Raw genomic sequence first — 26,177 nt, 5'->3', positions numbered from 1 at the left:
ATGCATGAGGAAATTTTTCTTCCATCTCAGCTGCTGCATTTGTTCTGAAGAACTGCCCTTGTTTTTAATGCTGTCTCAGATAAAAACTGGATCCAAAGGGTTTGCCCCAAACAGAATACTTCAGTTAACAATACCTTCTGTGCTAACATAAGATATCACACCAAGGGTGATCCCAAAGCATTCCAAGCTGCATATGCCACACCTACAGACGACAGAGTACACTGACGAACTGATTGGGTGTCACCTGGTGCCTCCTCCCTGAACACACCAAAGGCCATCATGAGCCGTGTCGTCCTTTCCCTCCCAGCAAATCCATCATTCTACGTGAACTCTCTATTGGGAAGACCAATGTGATTACTGGGTGATATAGTCCTTTTCCTGAAGTGGTCTCCAAGAGAAATGTATGTACACGGGGGCAAAGTAAGGAATAGGAAAGCTTCATTCTAGACCAGGACTTTGGTCCCAGAACTCCCATGAGCTAAGCTGGACCATGTTCTTCATACTGTTGCCTTGTTAGAACCTTCCAGTGCCTCCCATTGTACTCAGAATGAGATCTACTCTACTCATAGAAGTCTACAAAGCCTGAGGTGACCTACACGTGGACTATTTCTCTACTGTAATCTGTACTCTCCCTCTCATTGCCTATCCTCCAGCATCATGGTCCCACCTGTTCTTTGAACAGGACAAATCCAACCCTCCTTTAGGGTCTTTGTGCCTGTAGCTTCAAGTCATGGTTCCACTATTTATTAGCTGTGTGATCATAGTTAAGTTACTCAATCACTTTGAAACTTAGTTTCTGCCTCCCTAAAGTTCAGTCATTCGGGAAATAGTTATCAAGCACCTACTATGTACATGTCCTTTTCTAGGCACTGGTAATAAAGCAATGAACAGAACAGATAAGATTTCCATTCTCTTTAGCTCACCTTCTACTGGACAGAAGGCAACTAAGTAAATAATTTCAGACATTATCAAATTCTATGAAAAAAATTAAGAGTAATAGGGCAGGTGAATGAAAGTGGGGAGAGCAGGCTGTATCAGAGTGGTCAAAGAAGCCTTGAAGAGGTGACAGGTGAGCTAAGTAATAACTAAGGGAACAGGTAAAGAGCACATGGGATCTAAGTTATTTCTTACAACTGCATATGAATCTGCAGTTAGCTCAAAAGTTTTTTAAAAAAATCACTCTGGTTGCCATATGGAGATGTATATATATAATATGTAATATATGTATAAAATAGTTTCTTAAAATTTTATTGTTTTATTTAACCCAGTATTTTTAAAACATTATCATTTCAACATGTAATCAATCTCAAATTATTAATATTTTTTATCTTTGTGCTAAGTTTTTGAAATCCATTTTATATGCAACATATCTCAATTTAGTCTAGCCACATCTCAGGTGTTCAATAGTCACATGTGGTAGGGACGCTTGGGTGGCTCAGCAGTTGAGTGCCTGCCTTCAACCCAAGGCATGATCCTGGAGTCCCAGGGTCGAATCCTGCATCGGGCTCCCTGCATGGAGGTTGCTTCTCTCTCTGCCTGTGTCTCTGCCTCTCTCTCTCTGTGGCTCTCATGAATAAATAAATAAAATCTTTTTAAAAAAATAGTCACATATGGCTAATGGCTATCCTACTAGACAATACAACCATGGAGTTCTATACCTAAAGCCTTGGATCATGGGCATTTAACATTGACCCTCATTTCTCTCTATACTCACTCTCCCCTGCAGTTTTATTGAGATACAATTGATATATAACATTGGACTAGTTTTAGGTGTACAACCATAAATTTTATAGTAGTCAAAAAGGGAATCAGGTAAGTCTTGGACTCAGCAATCAGACAACAACAACAAAAAATAAATGGTATCTGAATTAGCAAAGAAGTAAAACTCTCATTCTTCACACATGACATGATACTCTAGGTGGAAAACCCAAAGACCCCACCCCAAATTGCTAGAACTCATAAAGGAATTTAGTAAAGTCGAAGGATATAAAGACACATAGGTCAACGAAACAGAATAGAGAACCCAGAAATGGACCCTCAACTCTATGCTCAACTAATCTTCGACAAACCAGGAAAGAATATCCAATGGAAAAAAAAGACAGTCTCTTCAACACATGGTGTTGGGAAAATTGGACAGCCACATGCAGAAGAATGAAACTGGACCATTTCCTCACACCATACACAAAAATAGACTCAAAATGGATGAAAGACCTAAATGTGAGACAGGAATCCATCAAAGTCCTAGAGGAGAACACAGGCAGCAACCTCTCTGACATCAGCTGCAGCAACTTTTTGCTAGACATGTCTCCAAAGACAAGGGAAACAAAGGCAAAAATGAATTCTTGGGACTGCATCAAGATATAAAGCTTTTGCACAGCAAAGGAAACAGCTGACAAAACCAAAAGACAACTGACAGAATGGGAGAAGATACTTGCAAATGTCTTATCAGATAAAGGACTAGGATCCAAAATCTATAAAGAACTTATCAAACTCAACACCCAAAGAACAAATAATCCAATCAGGAAATGGGCAGAAGACATGAAAAGACATTTCTTCAAAGACGACATACAGCCAACAGACACATGAAAAAAAAAAATGTTCAACATCACTTGGCATCAGGGAAATACAAATCAAAACCTCAATGAGATACCATCTTACACCAGACAGAATGGTCAGGAAACACGAGATGTTGGCTAGGATGTAGAGAAAGGTGCACCCCCTTACACTGTTGGTGGGAATGCAAGCTGGTGCAGCCACTCTGGAAAACAGTATGGAGGTTCCTCAAAAAGTAGAAAATAGAGCCCAACAATTGCACTACTAGGTCTTTACCCCAAAGATACAAATGTAGTGATCCGAGGGGGCACTTGCACCCCAATGTTTATAGCACCAATGTCCACAATAGCCAAACTATGGAAGGAACTGAGATGTCCATCGACAGATGGACAGATCAATGGATAAAGAAGATGTAATATATATATATATATAAATATATATATATATATATATATATATATATATATAAAATGGAATACTACTCAGCCAACCAAAAGATGAGACCTTGCCATTTGCAAGCAGGTAGATGGAACTGAAGGGTATTATGCTCAGAGAAATAAGTCAGTCAGAGAAAGATAATTCTCATATGATCTTATTCATGTGGAATTTAAGAAATACAACAGGATCATAGGGGAAGGGAGGGAAAAAGAAAACAAGACGAAATCAGAGAGGGAGACAAACCATAAGAGACTCTTAATCATAGGAAACAAACTGAGGGCCGCTGGAGGGGAGAGAGGTGGGGGATGGGGCAACTGGGTGATGAACACTAAGGAGGACATGTGATGTGATGAGCACTGGGTGTTATAGAAGACTGATGAATCACTCAACTCTACCTCCAAAACTAATAATACACTATGTATTAATTGAATTTAAATTAAAAAAAAGTAAAAGGGAATCAGGGAAACATGTGAAGAGTCAGCCAATGCTCACAGGTTGCAGAGGGAGCAGAGGGTTTTGCTCTTATGGCAATGTAGCCAAATGGACTGGGTATGGACAGGACAGTAAAAGGGATCAAGGAAGATATTCTGCTTAAGCAACTGGGTATTTAAATCCTATCTACCTACCCAGGGATTCTCTGAGAATTAAATGAACTAGTATATGTAAAACACTCAACACAGGGCAGCCCAGGTGGCTCAGCGGTTTAGCACCACCGCCAGCCCAGGGCATGATCCTGAAGTCCCGGGATCAAGTTCCACGTCAGGCTCCCTGCATGGAGCCTGCTTCTCCCTCTGCCTGTGTCTCTGCCTCTCTCTCTCTGTGTCTCTCATGAATAAATAAATAAAATCTTAAAAAAAAAAAACACCACTCAACACAATAGTAGATGCTAAATATATGTTGAAATGAAAGAAAAAATTGATCCCATAGTTCTAGTACATAAAAAAAAAGAAGGTACACCTCATAAACTGGATAGAAATCTTCCAAACCCTTCAGAAGTTAAAACTAGTTCCAAATTTCATTTTTCAATGATTAACAAGTTAGATCAAGGAGTATATTCAGCCCCTTTCTAACTTCCTTTTCACTCAAGGAGATGTAAACACATATTACAGAGAAGGAAGCATTCCCATAATTATAAAAATCCAACGTTTTCCCCGGTCAACATCTCTAGAACCAAAATTAGATTTAAATTAGAAGATGCACTGGGAAGCCTGGGTGGCTCAGTCAGTTAAGTGTCCGCCCTCCCCTCAGGTCATGATCACAGGGTCCTAGGATATTGGGCTCCCTGCTCAGTGTGTAGCCTGTTGCTCCCTCTCCCTCTGTCCCTACCCCACCCCCCGTGCTGCTTGTGCTCTCTCTCTCAAATAAATAAATGAAATCCTAAAAAAAATTTAAAAATTAGAAGAAGCATATCTTCTAGTATAACATTGGCTAGATGACTACTAGAGATGATGTGAGGTAGATCTTTTTTTTTTTTAAGGACTTTCATATTTTTTTAAAGATTTTATTTATTTATTAATGAGAGACACAGAAAGAGGCAGAGACATAGACAGAGGGAGAAGCAGGCTCCCTGCAGTGAGCCCGCAGTGGGACTGGATCCCAGGACCCTGGAATCATGACCTGAGCCAAAGGCAGATGCTCAACCACTGAGCCACCCAGGTGCCCCAAGTTATATCCTTTCAAAAGAAATATCAACAAAATATACTAGAAACCCAGGGAAAAGCACCAAGAAAAGAAGCCGTGTAATAAAACATTTAAATAGAACAGTCTGTGGGAAATAAAGCTAAGAGAGGTCATATGTCACTGGGGTCAAATACTGGCAATTAGGATATTGCTCTTTTTGAGACAAAACTGCATTTTGTATTTATTTATGTTGTTATTTGGGAGTACAGAATGGGAGTTGAGTTTGTTTGAATGAAGAAGTTTATAAAAGTACAAGATGCTATAAATCACAAATGGTAACAAGGTCAAATTTTACTAACTAAAACAACAAAAACCAAACTTTTAAAAAGTCAAACCTATGGCAAGTAGTAGTTTGAAAAAAGAAAAATCTTCCTGAGAATGTAAGTCCAGGACACTGACCTTTGGACTGGGATTTATATAACTCTCATGCCCAGGAGACAAGACAGCTGATTGTCCCATCCAAACAAACATTGCAGAAATTTATTATAACCACCAGGGATATTGCACTTCTCTTCCCACAGTATCTTACTAATTCTTATCTCAGACAGATATGCATGTGATTTTGATGAATGTTCTGCATAAACAGAATTCTTTGCAGTACTAAGGAGAAAGCAAAGTGTTTCAAACTTAGACTTCGTTGAAAAGAAAAGAAAACTGATTTTTTTAAAAGAGGAATCCTGGAGGAATTCGGGAAAGCTATTTTTAATTAGGGATTGAGCAAAGTGTTATAAGAAAAATAAAGACAAATGAAAATACTGTTTATATTTCAAAGATGATGAAACCGATTCTGCCACAATATTTTTCCAACACTAATTCCCAGCAAACTGTTCCTTAGGAAAACTATTTTTATCCCTTTATCCACTTGGTTGATAAGTATTTCATTTCCACTGCATATATGGACAAGTTATATAAAGTAAAATTATTTCCATGCTTTAGAAACAACTATTCTGCAAATGGAAATGAAGCTTTCTGTGCTATAGTATTTATCTGCTAGGCTGACAAATGACTCTGGGGCCTGTTAATATCATACAGTCTCAGAACAAGAGTTCATACAAGTAATAGGCTTGACTCCCCCCAAATTCCGGAAGCATGGTACCTCTAGTACAGAACATCACTCTAGAAAATTGTGATTAATGTTAATCAATCCACAACACATTTACATGTCTCATTGCACTGTCTTATGTGGTATATAAGATGTTACTATCATTCTCATTTTTCACATGAAGAAACCACAGCTTGGAAAGGCTGATGTCCACAGTCACCAAGTTAATAAGTGCCTCAGCCAACAAACTCTGCTCCCTCAAGTTATGCAGCGGTGACAGTACTGGTGTGGCAATGGCAGCACTGAGTTGCATTCATCTTGTGCTACGCCCTGTTCTTTGCACTGTTCATTTGTCAACTCACATAACCCTCACAACAATCCTAGGAGGGAGGTAGGCAGGTTTTCCTAGGCCATCACCTCCTTTTTTCCACTCTGCCCATCATACTTGGCCTGCGTCTTTCCCCACAAAATCAAAATGGGCACACCAGGGTCCTCATGTCCAAATCAAAACTGATTCTAAAATGTTGATAACTATTGAAGCTAGATGGACGATGGGTAATGGCAGTTTCTTTTTCTGCTATTCCACCTTTGTTTACATCTTAAAATTACCTTACATTTAACATGTTTTGCTCTAATGTGGAATCTGACCTATTAAAGAGCCTAGGAGACTAGCCTCCAACAACAAGGAATGCAAAGGCAGTGTTATGGTAGATGACTATATCATAATACAAGAAACTGACATTGATTCATCCATTCTTTCCTTGAACACAAAGTGAGGCCGACTATGTTAGGATATATAAAGGTCCAACAAAGTACTCTTGTCCCCTACAAGAGTTTAGTAGCAAATACAACACAAATGCAAAAATAATTACAGAGGAAGACTATTTATGAGAAAAGCTATAAAAAGCAAAGTTCAAACAAAGTACTATGTGAATTGGAAAAAGAAGCCACATCAGGATGTATTCCATTACACTGAACTTTCTGGGGCAGTCCAAACTTCTTGGTGTATCAAACACTAAACATTATCTAAAATCAGCAAGTGGCCCAAAAGGACAAATGGAGCTAAATCCAAAAGCAAAATTAGGGCTGGAATGCCCACATGCCCTCTTTTATGGTATTCTAATCGTTCCTAGATTAAGACTCAGGCCTCTCAGTGAAAAGGGCAGGATTCCTCTGAAATCCTGAGATCAAAACATGCTGATTGGAGAAGATTTATCTGTAAAGAAGCTCACCAGAGCACCAACACTAAAAACCAAGGAAGCACGTAAAATGTCCAACAATAGGGTTCAGTTTCATTTCAATTGTTGCAGAGTAATCCCTAAAAAACAATTTAAAAAATAAAACAGCCACTCTCTGCCCGATGGGATCAGGACTAATCATGGTAAAAATCATTAAAAAAAAAAAACCAAAACGAAACAAAACAAAACCAGAAGTAGTCAGTTAAAGAGAAGAATCAATAAAAATATATGTTCATCTGCCTAATACTTGATAAGAGACCAAAACTTTTTTTTTTAAGGCTTTTTCTTTGAAATAAATTCTAGTAATTAAAGTTCCTATATAAGGGACACCTGGGTGGCTCAGTGGTTTAACGTCTGCCTTTGGCTAAGCGAGTGATCCCGGGGTCCTGGGATCAAGTTCTGCATCAGGCTCCCTGCAGGGAGTCTGCTGCTCCCTCTGCCTATGTCTCTTGCTTCTCTGTTTCTCTCATGAATAAATAAAATTAAAAAAAAAAAAAGTTCCTACATGAACCACACCCACATGAAATAGTCTGAAGGCAAAATCCTATCTTTTTTTTTTTTTTGTATATTTTTTATTGGAGTTCAATTTGCCAACATATAGCGTTAACACCCAGTGCTCATCCCGTCAAGTGCCCCACTCAGTGCCTGCCACTATCACCCCAACCCACCCACCTCCCCTTCCACTACCCCTTGTTCATTTCCCAGAGTTAGGAGTCTCTCATGTTTTGTCACCCTCTCTGATATTTCCCACTCATTTTCTCTCCTTTCACTATTTTTTCACTTTCACTTTTTCACTATTTTTTATATTCCCCAAATGAATGAGACCATATAATGTTTGTCCTTCTCCGATTGACTTACTTCACTCAGCATAATACCCTCCAGTTCCATCCACATTTAAGCAAAGGGTGGGTATTTGTCGTTTCTAATGGCTGAGTAATATCCCATTGTATACATATTCCATTGTATACATAAACCACATCTTCTTTATCCACTCATCTTTCGATGGACACTGAGGCTCCTTCCACAGTTTGGCTATTGTGGACATTGCTGCTAGAAACATCGGGGTGCAGGTGTCCCGGCATTTCATTGCATCTGTATCTTTGCGGTAAATCCCCAGCAGTACAATTGCTGGGTCGTAGGGCAGGTCTATTTTTAACTCTTTGAGGAACCTCCACATAGTTTTCCAGAGTGGCTGCACCAGTTCACATTCCCACCAACAGTGTAAGAGGGTTCCCTTTTCTCCGCATCCTCTCCAACATTAGTTGTTTCCTGCCTTGTTAATTTTCCCCATTCTCACTGGTGTGAGGTGGTATCTCATTGTGGTTTTGATTTGTATTTCCCTGATGGCATGCGATATGGAGCATTTTCTCATATGCATGTTGGCCATGTCTATGTCTTCCTCTGTGAGATTTCTCTTCATGTCTTTTGCCCATTTCATGATTGGATTGTTTCTTTGCTGTTGAGTTTAATAAGTTCTTTATAATCTTGGATACTAACCCTTTATCTGATACATCATTTGCAAATATCTTCTCCCATTCTGTAGGTTGTCTTTTAGTTTTGTTGACTGTTTTTGCTACGCAGAAGCTTTTTATCTTGATTAAGTCCCAATAATTCACTTTTGCTTTTGTTTCCCTTGCCTTCATAGATATATCTTGCAAGAAGTTGCTGTGGCCAAGTGCAGAACGGGTGTTGCCTGTGTTCTCCTCTAGGGTTTTGATGGATTCTTGTCTCACATTTAGATCTTTCATCCATTTTGAGTTTATCTTGGTGTATGGTGTAAGAGAATGGTCTAGTTTCATTCTTCTGCACGTGGCTGTCCAACTTTCCCAGCACCATTTATTGAGACTGTCATTTTTCCTGCTGGATAGTCTTTCCTGCTTTGTCGAATATTAGTTGACCATAGAGTTGAGGGCCCACTTCTGGATTCTCTGTTCTGTTTCATTGATCTGTGTGTCTGTTTTTGTGCCAGTACCACACTGTCTTGATGATCACAGCTTTGTAGTACAACCTGAAATCTGACATTGTGATGCCCCAGCTCTGGTTTTCTTTTTCAATATTCCCCTGGCTATTCAGGGTAAAATCCTATCTTTTGATGAACTCTTTTTCTCAGTCTCTTCAGAGGTCTCTTCCACCTCTAATTTGACAAGAACTTTCTTTTTGTCCTTTATCAAGTCTTTCAGACATATTAAGCTTATTTTTCACAAGAACAATGTCCTTTTTTCCCTTTATGTACCCAAATCTCATTAGCCAACATAACACTTATTTTGAAATTATAAGAGTAAGTCAAACTGGCATGAACAGATTTGGGAACAAACCCAGCTAACCTTGATGGTCATCGCCACCACCACCACCACCATCATCATATCAAATATGTATAATTGTTTACTATGTGCCAAGCACTATTCTAAGCACTCTACATACACTGAATCCTTTACCCCTCACAGTCTAGTGAGGGGTCTAGTGAGTCTTAGTAACCAACATTTTACAAATAAGGAAACTGAGGCACAGTGAAGCTAAGGAACTTACTGCAGTCACAAAACTGGTAAATGGCAGAATGAGAATTCAAACACAGGTGGTCTGGTTCTAAGCTGGTGATTCTAATCACTACACTTAAACTCCCTAAACCCAAACAGGCGAGAACTGCAGGGTGCTGGTGCTGTGGACAGGGCTGTCCAACGGAAGTTTCTGAAATGATGGAAATGTTCTATATATATCTGGGCTGTTCAACACAGTAATTATTAGTCACATGTAACTCTTGAAATAGAGAAACTGAATTTTTAATTTAATTTAAATTAACTAAAATTTAAACAGCCACATGTGCCTAGTGGCTATCATAGTGGACAGCATACTACAGAGTTATTTATTGGCCAAGAACATTTAGAGGGCTGTGGGAATTAAACACTAAATTTTACAATGAAAATGAAGAGGGTCTATTAATCTAGCATCTGTTAAGTGGAGATAAAGAAGCTTCTACTGTGTATTAACTGATGTGAAAAAATACTCAAGATGCCATCAAAGGGAAAATATGAATTATAACACATGTAGAATATGATCTCATTATTTTTTAAAGATTTTTTATTTATTTATTCATAGAGACACAGAGAGAGTGAGAGAGAGGCAGAGACGCAGGCAGAGGGAGAAGCAGGCTCCATGCAGGGAGCCCGACGTGGGACTCGATCCAGGGTCTCCAGGATCACGCCCTAGGCTGCAGGCGGCACTAAACCGCTGCGCCACCAGGGTTGCCCTGATCTCATTATTTGATTAAAAAATCATGGACAGGAGATCCCTGGGTGGCTCAGCGGTTTAGCACCTGCCTTCAGCCCACAGCGTGGTCCTGGAGTCCCGGTATCGGGTCGACGTCAGGCTCCCTGGAGAGAGCCTACTTCTCCCTCTGCCTGTGTCTCTGCCTCTCTCTTTCCGTATCTCTCATGAATAAATAAAATCTTAAAAAAAAAAAATCATGGACAGTAAACACATACAAAACTGTGGTTTTGGGACACCTGGTTTGCTCAGCAGTTGAGCATCTGCCTTTGGCTCAGGTCGTGATCTCAGAGTCCTGAGATCAAGTCCCACATCGGGCTCCCTGTGGGAAATCTACTTCTCCCTATGCCTATGTCTCTGTGTGTCTCATGAATAAATAAATAAAAATCTTTAAACAAAAAACTGTGGTTTCCTCCAAATGAAGGGTATAGTGGAGGTTGCCGTCTGCCTTCTGTGGTGGGCATTGCACATTGCCAGGCCTACAGCCCTTCCTCCTTCCATAGCAACACAATCCCTGGATTGTTGGGAATAGCAATGTGTCAGCTGAGAAACTACATTTACCAGCATCCCTCACCCATAAGAAAGGACAAGATGTAACTGAATGTGTTCGCTGGGACTTCCAGTACTTTAAAACATGTCTTTTGCCTTCTCCTTTCCTGCTTCTTCCTGCCTTGAGGACGGACTGTCTGGTTAGAGCCAGAAGCCCACTGGTGACCACAGGTGACCACTGAAAGTGACAGCCATGTGATAAAGATGGTGAAGCTGGAAGAGAGAATGATGTAGATGGCCTGAGGTCACTGTAGAACCACCATGCGAGCAACAGACTGCCTAACAGACTTAATGTTTTTTGAAAGAAGAATAATTTGTCTTCTTTAAAGCACTGTGGTCAGCAGCCAATGATAATTCATAGCTACCCAATCTATTTAGAGGCCATTCCTCATGCTCACAGAAAAACACCTTAATAGAAACACAATTCTATTCCTGATTGGCCTAAAGATAATTTCATCCTCCTCATAACCTATTCAAGAACAAAGCCTATGCCAAAGGCATTGCATGACAATGCTGACAGGACCTGGTTCAAGAATGGGCAAATGACCCAATTCAGGCCACTGAGACTCTAGGATTAGTATTCTGAGAACTTCTGAGAAAAATTCTCACTTAGGAGAACAGAGGAGGAGAGAATCTTTCAATTCCTTTGCTGGGTGCCATATGCGGACCTGGGACCCAGCACTGCCAGAGCTATTTTGCTGCTGGCCTGAGGATGAAGCCAACAACCTGGGGAGGGCACAACCAAGACAATCTCAGGGAAAGAAGCTCAGCAGTGGATTAAGTTAATGTTGAAATCTGTCCTACCTGGAACAAATACAAGTTATATGAGCCAAAAAATATCCACATTCCCAAGAACATCTTAGAGGCAATGGAATAGGTGCTTAGAGTTATTCAAATACTGTGAGAAAATCAGGTCTTCCCCAGGGGCATGCCAAGTTGGGCACTAGGTCTTCAAAATATTTCTATGCCTTTTCCATAGCAGGCCTGATAAAGCCTGCTATTATATAGTAAGTTCCCAAATATTGAGTTACTTTAGAAATTTTTGTTCTTCTACAGGCTTTTGCAAAAAAGGTTACTGAATAAGTGTACCTGTTTCAAAGACCTCATAATAATGACATTTAACATTTACATGTCAAGTACTACTTGCCAGGCCTTGTGCTGAGACGTTTATCTCATGCAATCCTCATGAGACAAGGAACTCTCATTATATTCATTTTACAAAGAAATGCTGGAGCTTAGAAAGAAGCTTAGCCTTAGAAAGAAAGGCTAAGTAACTCATGCACGATAGTAGAAAAGTGCCCAGGCCAAGATCTGAAGTCATGTCCAATGGATTCCAATGCCTCACCATGACTTTGTACTGTTTCCTTAAGGATACAGTAAATACACATCTAGGATTTCCCTGAGACTACACCATTTTAAAATATGCTGTTCTCTAGGGGTGCCTGACTGGATCAGTTGGTAGAGCATGCCACTCTTGATGTTAGGGTTGTGAGTTTGAGCCCCATGTTGGGTGTAAAGATTACTTAATCTTAAAAAATATATATATATTCTGTTCTCTTGATCCTGAGTATACTATACTCAAGCCAATTTTTGGTTCGAAAATGTGGCCATATGGGCCACATGTAAACAAGCAGAGATCATTAAGAACCACTGAATGTTAAACCTCATACACACAAAAAAAACAATAAAATTGCACATGTTTAATGTTGAAAGTAGGATGGGGCCACCAACTTTTCCTTTTTTCAAATTTCCTTTCGGTGGTAAGCAGAAGCACACAGTAGGCAGGTTTGTGGAAATGGGAATAGAAGAACAGAAGATAACATAACTCATATTTACTAAGCTCTTTCTAGTGGCCAGGTTTTATATAATGGTTAACTCTCAAAAGATCTTATGAGCTGTTTCACTGATAAGAGATCAAGACTCAAAGACTTTGCCCAAGGTTACTCTGATCTGCCTGAAACCCAAGTTCTTTTTCTTCCCATATATAACTCTGCATTCCTATGAGGTCAAGCATTTCCCAAACGTTGGCTAGAAGAGAACAGTGACTCTAAGCCTACAGGAAACTTACGCCATTTTATTGGGCTCTCCCTGGAAATATTATTTTAATTAAGTTTCAGTGACTTTCAATCATGGTACCTTTGGCTTTAATAGATTATCCATTACAAAAGAACCTAAGTTGAAAAGACCTAATACCTCAAGTTTTAAACAAGGAACAGGTATTGTGTTTCAGATAAATGGATTTAAAATTATACATATAGTATTTATTTTACTAGGCAGTAAAATACAATCAGAAAGCAGTAAAATTGCTAAGTTGTGGTATAAATATTTAAATACAAACACAGTCTAGTCTCAAAACTACACTGGCCACAGACAATCTCTCAAAACAAACAAACAAACCCCATCTCACCTTAGGGACACCTGAGTGGTTCAGTTGGTTAAGCATCCAATTATTGATTTTGGCTCAGGTTGAGATCTCAGGGTTGAGGGATAGGGCCCTGCATCAGGCTCCACACTCAGTGGAGCCTGCTAGTCTTCCCTCTGCTCCTCCCCTTCTCATGTTCTCCACTCTCTCTCTAGTAAATAAAAATAAAATCTTTTTTAAAATTTATTCATGAGAGACAGAGAGAGAGGCTGAGACATAGGCAGAGGGAGAAACAGGCTCCATGCAGGGAGCCCGATGCGGGACTTGATCCTGGGACTCTAGGATCACATCCTAAACCACAGGCAGTTTAACTGCTGAGCCACCCAGGCATTCCAATAAAAATAAAAAAAAAATAAAAAAAAAAAAAGACTCAGCCAATGGGCACCTGGGTAACACAATTGATTAAGCATCCAGCTCTTGATTTTGGCTCAGGTGATGATCTCAGGGTTGTGAGACTGAGCCCTGTGTGGGAATCCCCACTCAGCACAGGGTCTGCTTAAGATTCTCTCTCCTCCTCCCTCTGCTCCCCAACCTCATGTGCACTCTCTTTCTCTAAAACAAATCTTAAAAAAAAAAAACAAAAAAAAAAACCACCCAAATCCACCTCATGTGCAACTAATGTTATCATATTAAATGGCTTATGAAAACTTAGGAGTTGGGATCCCTGGGTGGTGCTGCGGTTTGGCGCCTTCCTTTGGCCCAGGGCACGATCCTGGAGACCCGGGATCGAGTCCCACGTTGGGCTCCCAGTGCATGGAGCTGCTTCTCCCTCTGCCTGTGTCTCTGCTTCTCTCTCTCTCTGTGTGACTATCATAAATAAATTTAAAAAAAAATTAAGTAAAAAAAAAAATTAAGAAAAAAAAAGAAAACTTAGGAGTTATATATTTTTAAAAGATTTTATTTATTCACATGAAAGAGAGAGAGAGCGAGAGAGCACAAGGAGAGGGTGTAGCAGACTCCCTGCTGAGCCAGGAGCCAATGGAAAGGATGGTTTCTTTAATAAATGGTTTTGGGAAAATTGGGCAGCCACATATAAAATAATAAAACTGGGCCACTTACACTACACACAAGAATCAACTTAAAATGGATTAAAGATTTGAACGTAAGACCTAAAACCATACAACTCCTAACACATAGCAGGTGAGCGCCTTGACATTGGTCTTTGATGATGATTTTTTTGGATGTGACGCCAAAAGCAAAGGGAACAAACACAAAAATAAACATGTAGGACTATATCAAACTAAAAAGTTTCTACACAGCAAAGAAAACCATCAACACAACTAAAAGGCAACCTACAGGAGAAAATATTTGCAAATTTCCTATCTGATAAAGGTTTAATATGCAAAATATACAAGTAACTCACACAACTAAATAGAAAAAAAACTCAATACAATTAAAAAATGGGCAGAGGATCTGAATACATGTTTTTTCAAAGAAGACATAGATGGCCCACACATACATAAAAAGGTGCTCAATATCATTAATCATCAGGGAAATGTAAATCAAAACCACAATGAGGTATCATCTTATACTTGTTAGAATGCCTTTTCTCAAAAAGACAACAGATAACAAATCTTGGCAAAAATATGGAGAAGAAAAAATGCTTTATGCAGTTGGTGGGAATGTAAATCGGTACATCCACTATGGAAACACTATAAAGGTTTCTCAAAAACTTAAAAATAGAACTACCATATGATCCAGGAATTCTAAGTATTGATCTGAAGGAAATGAAATCTCTATTTTGAAAAGATATCTGCACTTCCATGTTCACTGCAATATTATTTATAATATCCAAGACATGGAAGCAACCTAAGTGTTCACTGACCTAAGAATAAAGAAAATATGGTATATATACACAATGCACTATTATTCAACCATAAAATAGAAAGAATTCCTATCATTGGCAACGACACGGATGGACCCTGAGGGCATAATGCTAAGCGAAATAAGCCATAGAACAAAACCATGTATTCTCACTTATATATGGAGAACACTTTCCTTCTTAAAAAAAAAAAAAAACAACAACAAACAACTATAGATACAGAGAACAAATTGGTGGTTGCCAGACATACGGGGTAGGGATGGCAAAACAGGTAAAGGTAGTCAAAGCACAAATTTCCAGTTATAAGATAAATCCTAGAAATGTAATGTACAGCATGAGGACTATAGTTAGCAATACTGTATTGTAGATCTGAAAGTTGCTAAGAGAGTAAATCTTAAAAATTCTCATCACAAGAAAAACAAAAATTTGTAACTGTGTTGATGGATGTTAACTAAATTTATTGTGGTAATCATTTCATAATATTAGCCAAATCATTATGTTGCCTACCTAAAACTAATACAATATACATCAATTATATCTAAACAATAATAAAAAAGAATCCTTGTTATACAGCTTTAATCATTTCTGGAATAAGGAAAGGTTAAAAAGAGACATAGGGCAGCCTGGGTGGCTCAGCAGTTTAGCGTCGCCTTCAGCCCAGGGCATGATCCTGGAGACCCAGGATAGAGTCCCACATGAGGTTCCCTGCATGGAGCCTGCTTCTCCCTCTGCCTATGTCTCTGCCAGTCTCTCTCTCTCTCTCTCTCTCTCTCTCTGTCTCTCATGAATGAATAAATAAAATCTTTTTTAAAAAAAAGAGAGACATAAAGGAAAATGGGTTATTTTTTTTAATATTTTATTTATTCATTCATGAGAGACACAGAGAGAGGCAGAGATAGAGGGAGAAGCAGGCTCCATGCAGGGAGCCGGATGCAGGACTCGATCCCAGGACTACGGCTGAAGGCAGATGCTCAACCGCTGAGCCACCCAGGCATCCTGGGTTCATTATTTTAAAAAAGAAATAATAATAGCTCATATTTACTGAGTGGTTCTTGTGGAAAGCTGTGCTAAGTGCTTTTACTATGTACTATGCTCATTGCTTTAACTACATATTCAAACCTTATAACAATCCCATGCAGTAGGTACTATTATTAAGGAACTTACTCAGCATTACGCATTTATTCAGAATATTTCCAGGATTTGATAAACCCTTGAAATTTTGCTCCTCCACTTACTGGCTAATTCTGAGCTACTTACTCACTCCATCTCTATCTCCACAGCTTTAAAATGTTAACTGTAGGGGCACCTGGGTGGTTCAATCAGTTAAACATCTGCCTTTGGTTTACTGTCATGATCAGAGAGTCCTGGAATCCAGGCCTGCATCCAGCTCCCTGCCCAACGGGGAGTCTGCTTCTCCCTCTCCACCCTGCTTGTGCTCTCTCTCAAATAAAAAAAAAAAATTAAATCTTAAGAAAAAAATAATCTCTGAAGAATTCACATTTCTTCAACCTCAATACTAGAGGATTGGGTCACTGGGGTAATGTAACTTTGGCTAACTGGCAGTCACCCAAAAAAGCCTTTAAAGGAAATTCTAAAATTGATCAACATACTGTACTATTTCACAAGTAACACATTTGAACATAACTCAACCCTTGACTGAGAAACTTGCTATAACTCAGGATAGTCATCTGAACACTGGAACAATTTGGTTTGACCAAGACCTTAATAAGAAATACATTCTACATCATGCCTCAGAGATACCTAAAAAGAGCTGAAACAAAAACTTTACAAACCAAAGCTTATTTTTACTATATGAGATGCACTCTGATTTTTTTTTTCCTGTTCTTTCTGCTCTGGTTTTTCATTAAAAAAGAAATCCCCCCGGAATCCCTGGGTGGCACAGCGGTTTGGCGCCTGCCTTTGGCCCAGGGCACGATCCTGGAGACCAGGGATCGAATCCCACGTCGGGCTTCCGGTGCATGGAGCCTGCTTCTCCCTCTGCCTATGTCTTTGCCTCTCTCTCTCTCTCTCTCTCTCTCTCTCTGTGACTATCATAAATAAAGAAAAAAGAAAAAAAGAAAAAAAAAAAGAAAAGAAATCCCCCAAATAATTCTTTAACATATTCATGTGGAACAACATGCAGTTTGAAAACCACTGATGTAAGCAATCAGTGGTTTTGCCAATACATAAGACCAACCCAGGAAAGCAATGTTGTGAGCCATGAGTACTGGACACAGCACATGGGCTCTATTTAAATATATACACACACATAGCACATGGGCTCTATTTAAATACACACACACACACATATATATATACACATATACACACACATATATATATACACATATACACACACACACATATATATATATTAAGCTGAATTATTAATTGAGTGATTTTTCTCCACCTATCAGAGCAGAGAATATAGGTCAGTGTGCAAAACATTCCCTTATTAAGGAGACAGTGGGATTTAACAGAGTATATGACTTGGCATCAGAAAACCTAGATTCATTTTCTGACCCCCAAAGAAATAATAGATCTGGATGATGACCACGGATAGCCGCTAAAACCATTCTGCAAAAGACTGATGAGAAACATAACAAATGGACCATGCTAACAACACCTGAACCCCATGATCAATCATAAAATCACATCCAGTGAGAAAACTAGACTTTACTGTCTGCTGATGAGGTGCATAGCACCACCTATAAAGTATAACAGCCACAAAAATAAAGGGAAGGGAGGGACACATTAAAAAAGAGGTGGCAATCAGCCAAATTCAGAATGTGAAAGAGAAGTTGTACAGGACAAATGACCTCCTTTTTCAACGAATAAAAGGGAAATAGGAAAAAAAAGGAGAGGAGAAATTAAAAAACTTAAGAGACTATCAACCAGATTTAATAGGTGGATCCCAATTTAAACAAACCAATTGTAAAAAGACTTTTATGAAATACTTGAGAAAATCTGAATGCCAAGTAAGTATTAGTATTTTTTAGGAGTTACAACTATTCGTTTTTCAGGTGTGATAATGGTTTACGAAGATAGGGGAAAAGGAGCGGGGGAGGGGGAGTCCTCTCTTAGCTGAATATTGAAGCATTTACGGACAAAATGATAAACTGGCTCAGATTTGCTTTAAAATAATACAAGGTGCAAAAAACGATCCAAGGTGGGGAGGGAGTGAAGGTTACAGATAGAATAAAATTGACCATATGCTGATAACTACTGAAGCTGGGGTATGGGTATACTGGTATTAACTATATACTTTTGAATATATTTAAAAATTTCCATATTAAGAAACTATAATATATATAAAAAAAAAAACCCAGATTGAAACTCCAGAGTTTAGTAGATGTAGGACTTTGGAGGTCTCCTGAATCCTCTGATCTCTAATTTTCTCATCTGAAAATGGGAATGATAATCCCTGCCTCACACAACTGTGAGGAGGAATGAAATGAGATCATGGATTCACATCTTTTGAAAATCCAGCCCTTATAAGCTGCAAAATTCTTACATATGTTAGCATAATAGTTCCCTCTCTCTGTGATGCTCTAGAAGCAGAGATTAGTTTTGTCAGAGTAGAAATAGGTAAAGAGCCAAGTCTATTAGAATTTTCCAGAATTTTTGTTTTGTTATTACAAAACAAAAATTTGTTAGTACATATCTCCTTAATATCACAATGTTTACTGTACACTGGCCCTTTTCTTCCAAAAGGAGAGTGTCAAAATTTATTAGCAATAAATTGAAGTCCTCTAACTTGAGTTAATTATACTTCTTGTTTACTTTACCAATTATTCATACTTCCTCTGCTAAAGGTAGAAAGTAAATTTACAGGAGACTGTGTTATTTTTTTTTTGAGACTGTGTTATTGAGATAAAACTGAACACAATTAGAAATCAATGTCATCTAAACAGGACTTTGAATAAATATTCCAGGAGCTTTTAGGAGAGTGGATATATATCTTTCAACACGAATGCTTCATCTCAAATAAAAGGAAATTAGCAGAGGTCCAAGCCTAAGTAACACAAAGGGAAACTTGGCACTGGCTGGCTTCAGTTTGCAGAATGAGTTGGAGGGAATCAGGGTGATCTTTCTATAACGCAATTTCTGGGTAAGTCATTTTCCTTCCTTTCAATGGCTTCCCTCTGCTTTCAGGAAAAAGTCCAAATTCCCGGACAAAGACTCAGGTGGCTCTCCAGCCTTGCATCCTCTCTTTTCCCCTTGTCTAAGCCCAGCCAGGACTAATGTCCCTCCTCACCACTGGCATAGCCAGTCTTCCACTCTCCTCTCCCTTATCTTACCTTTTAGTGGTCAAGTCCTGTTAATTCTCCTGAAATGTCTCCCAAATCTGCTGCCACTGCCCAAGATCAGGCCTTTTTTTTTTTTTTTTAACCTTTACTCCCCCCATCTCCCCAAACAGGACATATCCTTATTGCTTTTTCTGATTATAAAAGCAATCCATGCTCATAAAAAAAGAAAAAGGCGGCAATAAGGAAAGGAATACAAGTCTCCCCATGATCTCCTGTCACAGACACACAGAACTTATCTTTCTAGTACACTCCTGTTCATAGCCCCATTACTGACAACAGCCAAAAGGTGGAAGCAACCCAAGTGCCCATCTGTGGAACGGATACACAAAATGTTTATACGTACAGTGTATATACAAAATGCATATGTACCTACAATAAAATATTATTCAGCCTTAAAAAGGAAGGAAATCTGACACAGGATACAACACGGATGAACTTTGATGACATTATGCTAACTGAATTAAGTCAGTTGTACAAAGACTAATATTTAATATTATATGATTCCATTTATATAAAGGTAGTCAAATTCACAGAAATAGAAAGTTGAAGGGTGGTTGTCAGGGGTTGGGGAGGGGGGAAATGAGGAAAAGGTTCAATGGAAATAGAGTTTCAGTTTTACAAGAAGAAAGAATTCTAGAGATCTGTTGCACAACAATGTGAACATCCTTAAAAGTACTGAACTATACACTTAAAAATGTTTAAGTGGCAAATTTTATGGTATGGGTATTTTGCCACAATTCAAAATTTTTAAAAAGAACTAATCTTTCTAGACATTATTCCCTATAGGTATATATGTATATACTTAAAAAAACAAAAATAGGAACACACTGTACTGTAATGAGCTTTTCACACTGAACCATATGATGCAAACATCTTTCTCATATATATAGCTCCCACCTCATTCTTTTTTAATGGCTTACAGTATATATCATATGATTGCACCATAATTTAACCAGTCTTCAGCTTTTTGTATAATATAAACATCACAGTCAACATCTTGCGTATTTTCTCATTATGTCTTATTATAGACATTCATTTTGTTTTATGTGACCGGTTTCTGGTATCAATACCCCAAGTTTACAAAAGGAAAAATATTTCCTCCTTATCCAAAGACCCATCAGTACCCAGCACCCTCCCCTCCAGCCACTCTTGTTCTATGTGGCTAGCCTGGGCACATTTATTTGAAAGTTTGTTCTCAGATATTTATTTTTCATGTTGTTATTTTCATGTCATCTACAATACGTCTTCTATTACTGCTTGTATAAAGCTCTTGCTTTTTGTCTATGTCCTACCAGCTTGTTTACTTAACCTTATTATATCTAATTATTTTTAAATTAATTCTCTTGAATCTTCTCAGCAGATCCTCATATCATTGTGATTAAAAGTAAAAGCTCTGGGTTCAGGCAGACTTGGGTTCAAATCCTGTATGATCTGGAGTAAGCATTTTACCCCTCAATTTTCTCATCCATAGACTAGGAATCATACTAGAGGCTATCTCACAGGACTGTTGTCAAGATCACATTGCTAATTGAGACTAGTGCCTGAAAAGTGCTTAACACATATATTAGTTCAATAAATGTCTAGTATCTCACAATAGTGAAAATACAACTTTCTCTCCACGCTTTTATTTATTTATTTTGCAGTTGTTGTTGCATTACATGGGATGCACTCCTTGTTGGCGACTGCCTTGCTTCCGGAGAAGCCATCGACTCCTTCTAAAGGATCTGTGCTGTGGATGTCATCCACTCTTCCCTTCTCAGGAAAGTAGTGCCATCGATTCCCCCCTTTCATGCGTATTTTCTCAGTCTCTCCCCTCACTACTGGCTCTTTGCCATCAGCATTTAAATCTGCTCACATCTCTCTCATGCTTAAGACTTCACCTTATTCCCCAGTCACTCTCCAGCCTTCTCTCTCTCTCCCTTCACAGCCAAACTCCTGTGAGCTGCCTACACTTTGTCTTTACTTTCTCACATCCCACTCTCTCCTCATCCCACTGATATATTACATTGAACCTTTGGAAGCTGCCGATATTCTAGATTCCGCCCCCACCATTTCACCAAATCTGCTCAATTAGGTCTCCAGTGACCTCCATATTTATTTATCCGAAGGACACATTTTAATGTTTAACTTCTTTTACTTGAAACCTAAGCAGCATCCAGCAAAATTAAAATCCAAAATTAAAATCTTCCTTTGGCTTTCATTACTACATCCTCCTAGTTTTCCTCCTACTTCTCTGGCCATTTCTTCTTAGTATAGACTAAGTGAACTCTTCATCCAAGAGTGTGCAACACAGTGGCCTAGGTCTCCCTTTTTTCTTTTTCTTTTTTTTTCAATCTCTCTCGATGATTCTCTTCCAATATTAAGTTCCAATGGTACTGGATTTATATCTGTACCCCACAAATATACCCTGGAACATGTCTGGAATATATGCCATGAGGGCAGGGATCTGAGTCCTTACTGCCCCCCCCCCCCAACAATCCTTGGCACACAGCACTCAGTAAATAAATAAATCTTTTAATAAATATTTTTTTGAATCACCATAAATGAATGGCTGCATAATGAAAACCAGATTGAAGTAATGAAGACCAAGAGACAAAAAAAAACCCTGATCTTTCTGAAACCGTACCTCTGATCAAACACATGCAACACACACTGCCTGCCTGCTTAAAATCCTTTGATTTTAAGCTTGGGGGCTCCTCAATGGCCCCAAGCTAAAATCCAAACTCTTCAAAACTTACAAGGAGATACAAGAAAGTCTTTCAGAAGGGACACCTGCTTATCTTTCAAACATTGGCCAGAACACTTTGGCTTCCTGGAATCCCGTCTCTACCCTGCCTACGAAATCCTTGCAGAGGCCCCATAAGCCTGCAGTCTTATCCTCTGAGCTTTGCACAAGCAGCTCTTTCTGCCTGCCTGGAACACACTGCACTTCACCAGCCTCATCTGGCCTTCACAGACAGCCTTCATGTCTCATTTTGGAAATCATCTTCTTTTAGAATCTCCCTTTGACCACCCTCTCTAGCCTCATTTCCTGAAATCTAGGTTAACTGCCTTCTCTGTGCATTCACAGTCCCTTGTATGTCCAAAACCATAGCTCAAATTGCAAGGAAATCTTTTTTTTTTTTTTTTTTTGAATTCTTATTTATACCTTAGAACCGCAGAGTTCCCTGAGGACAAGATGTCTCATTCACTTTACCCCTGGCGATCTGCCCAGGCCATGACACACAATACAGGCTCAATGATGGACTTCCTTGTAGTGGTAGTAGTAATGATAAAAAGCTCCAAGATGTTGAGGACTTACCTGCGAGAGTTTTAAATATGAATTTCGTGTGCCTTATGAGACTATTATTATGCCCATTTAGCAGATGGGAAAACTGATGCACAATGAAGTCAATCCTCTCTGGCCCCAGGAGAGTCACACAGACATACATTTTGTTCAGTTTTGAGTTATTCCCCGAACCCCAAACTAAAGGGGCTTTAAAAAAAAGAAAAGAAAAGAAACTTTGAGGTCAGGTCACGCAATGGGCTCCCAATACAGAAAACAGTCGAGAGCGCACTCCAAGCCAAAGCCAAGCAGGGCTAAAGGGCAGGAGGGGGCGCCGCCCCGGCGCGGCGGCGGGGGATAAAGGTCTGACCCCAGCCTCCTTCCCGGGGGTCCCCCGCGCCCCAGCCCCCGGCCTGCCCGACGAGCCGACGCCGGTGCGGGCGCGTCTGGGTCGCGACTGCCGCCCGGCCCTGCTCACCTGCCGCCCCGCCGCCTCGCCGAGCCCGGGCCGCCGGCCCGCAGCGCCTCCGCCGGGCTGCTCGGCGCCCGCAGCGCGCAGCGGAGCGCGTTGCCTTGGCGACCGGAGCTGCCGAACACCCGCGGCGGGAGCTACGGCGGCTCGGAAGGGACCGGGCAGGTTCGCGTCCTCTTCCGCGGCCCCCGAGCGGCCAGGGGAGGGAAAAGGAGTGCGAGTGGCGGTCCTGGGCCCCCGGGGACCAGGGTGGGGTTTGGCCGCCTGGAACTGGGCCCCGGGAGGAGGGGAAAGGAAAGGAACGGTGAGGAAAAAGGAGACAGTAAGGCGGGGGAGGGGTGGGGACTTGTACCTCCGAGCCGGTCTTTGCCTCAGTTTCTCTCTCTGTCATCAGATACAGGGACGGTTCCAGGAGGGAACCGGGCCATAGGCAGAAGCTTGCTAGACTGGGAATATTTAAAGTCGAGAAAACTGATGTGGGAGGAGTGGCAGATGCGTTTCCCTTTAATCTCAGAAGGGGCTGTGTGGCAAAGAATGAATAAACTTGTTTCTTTGGGCTCAACGTGACAATTAAATCATCAGATTTCATTTCAATATGGCAAGTCTACTTTAGCTTCTGACCGGCAATTATATTTCTTGAAATAATCCTGCAGCAGATATACTGGAACGCGAGCACAAAGGATATCCATTGCTCCCATAAAATGAATTACTTATAGCAAGAATTAAGACAGACAGAAGTAGATGTGGATACAGTTTGGATCAAGACCTATCTGCAAGCTGTGCTTACACCAGTGGTCTGCTAAGGAGTCCCCTCTGTGCTTCTACTCCTACTTCCCACCTTACCCAACCCTGCCCCAGTCTATTCTCCACCCTGCAGCCAAAACGTCCTTTTTAAAATATAAGTGTGGGACCGCCTGGGTGGCTCAGGTCATGATCCCTGGCGCCTGGGATAGAGCCCCACATGGGGCTTCTCTCTCTGTTCTATCTTCCCCCCCCCCCTTTTCTCTCAAATAAAATCTAAAAAAATAAAATGTAAGTATGATCATGTCCTTTCCCTGCTCAAAACCTTTCAACAACAAAAAAAACCTTTCAACAGTTTTTCCACCACATTTAGAATAAAATCTAGAGTTGTTACCATGTTCAGCTTCATCTCTTACCATTTTTCCTCTCGTTCATGCTCTAGTCACACTGGCTGTGTTTTTAAGTAAAGCATGTGTTTGGAAAACAACAACAACACAGGCCCAAAATGGTGTCACTTAGACAGAATTCCCAAATAGGCGCTCAGTATATAATCAAATTGCAGTTTCAACCTCAAATTTTTCAATCCTCACCAAAGGGTAAGCGGCTTGGGACCACTTCATCCCCCAAAGAACAAGGTAATTTGCATGATAAGAAAACTTGCTTTTCCTCAGAAAGTGGCCGGCCTAGAACAATCCCTTTCCTTTGCTAATGACTTTTCTTGCTCCTCTTTTCCTTGTATAAAAGCTTCCATTTTGTGTAATTCCTTGGAGTGCCTCTCCACGTGCTAGATGGGTGCTACTAGATTGATGAATCACTTAATAAAGCCAATTAGATCTTCAAATTTACTTGGTTGAATTTTGTTACTTAACACGTGCTTCTGTTTTGTGGCCTTTCTGCTCACTGTTCCTTCCACGTTAGGACCACACTTCCTCCAGATATTGGAGCAGCTTGCTTTGTCATTTCTTTGGTATCTCTGTTTAAACACCAAGTCTTCAAAAACACCTGCCCCGCCTACTCAAGAGAGTAGACACCCACCAACTCTGTTCTCACCTGTTTTATTTTCTTCACAGCTCTTGTCAGTTATCTGACATTTTATATTTGTTTATTGCTTGTCTCTTTTCACCACAGCAGAAGCTCTTTTAAGGGCAGGCATTTTGTTTTGTTCCCTGCTGTTTTCTCATCACTGGGAACTGCCCGGCACATAGTAAGAGCTTGGTAAATATTTATTGAATAAATGAAAAAACTTAAGTGAATAAAGCAATATGCACCACTATGTGGTTGGAATGCTACCACGTGTAGAAAGGGAATGACATAATACATGTAATGCTGGTATATGCATATATGAACTTTGTAAAGAGATCTGGGAGGTGACCGGGTAAGATAATACATTTTCACTATACTTTTATGCAGTGTTTTTATTATTTTTTATTTATTTATTTATTTATTTAAATATTTTATTTATTCATTCATGAGAGACACAGAGAGAGAGAGAGAGAGAGAGAGAGAGGCAGAGACACAGGAGGAGGGAGAAGCAGGCTCCATGCAGGGAACCCCATGCAGGACTCATCTGGGGCCTCCAGGGTCACACCCTGGGCTGAAGGCAGGCACCAAACCGCTGAGCCACTGAGGGATTCCCTATGCAGTGTTTTTAAAAACCAAGTACATGTGTTATCTTTTCAAACAATATATAAGAATGTAACGAATCAGAATATGCCACTTTGGCATAAAGATTATTTTGAGCTGAAAGCAATTGAGAAGTAGAGACAGAAAAATTCTCTGCCTGCACCCTTATAAATTTCTATGTGTGAAGGTGTTGCCCCCCTCCTCTCCAACAGGAAGAGCAGAAGTTAATCACAAGCAGCAACTCTAGACTTTTATCAGTGAGAGGAATCTATATATAACAAACCTTGTAAAACAATCCTTATCTTCCATTAATTTCTCCCATATTTACCTTCCCATAGTCTGCCACCCTCATAGCCTAAACTTTTCATCATCTTATCGCTTCTCTGCAAGTTTAAAATGTACCATCCTTTGTCAGAATGATATAAAAGCCTCCAGGCCTGTAATCATCAAACAGTAAGGTACTAGCACAAAAACAGACACACAGATCAATGAAAAAGAATAGAGAACCCAGAAATGGACCCTCAACTCTATGCTCAACTAATCTTCGACAAACCAGGAAAGAATATCCAATGGAAAAAAGACAGTCTCTTCAACAAATGGTGTTGGGAAAATTGGACAGCTACATGCCGAAGAATGAAACTGGACCATTTCCTCGCACCATACACAAAAATACTCATAATGGTTGAAAAACCTAAATGTGAGACAGGAATCCATCAAAGGGGCAGCCCGGGTGGCTCAGCAGTTTAGCGCCTGCCTTCAGC

General features: G+C 40.0%; 1 protein-coding gene across 12 annotated transcripts in view; it reads right to left on the bottom strand.

The window, feature by feature from the left end:
- Nucleotides 1-23,495, bottom strand: part of PKIG (cAMP-dependent protein kinase inhibitor gamma) — a 93,689-nt gene extending 70,194 nt beyond the window's left edge. For 3 of the 12 annotated variants that reach the window (XM_072801155.1, XM_072801153.1, XM_072801156.1), the window contains exon 1: nt 23,059-23,163. The gene's annotated coding sequence lies outside the window, so the exon portion shown is untranslated. Of the gene's footprint in view, nt 1-13,168; nt 13,330-22,616; nt 23,031-23,058; nt 23,180-23,404 lie in introns of those variants that run through there. The other 9 variants (XM_072801161.1, XM_072801165.1, XM_072801166.1 and 6 more) reach the window with 9 other exon arrangements.
- Nucleotides 23,496-26,177: the final 2,682 nt, after the last annotated feature.

Source organism: Canis lupus, chromosome 26, assembly GCF_048164855.1.
Source record: "Canis lupus baileyi chromosome 26, mCanLup2.hap1, whole genome shotgun sequence".
Taxonomy (NCBI): Eukaryota; Metazoa; Chordata; class Mammalia; order Carnivora; family Canidae; genus Canis; species Canis lupus.
Note: the sequence above shows the minus strand (reverse complement) of the source record. Positions and strands in the feature narration are given on the sequence as shown.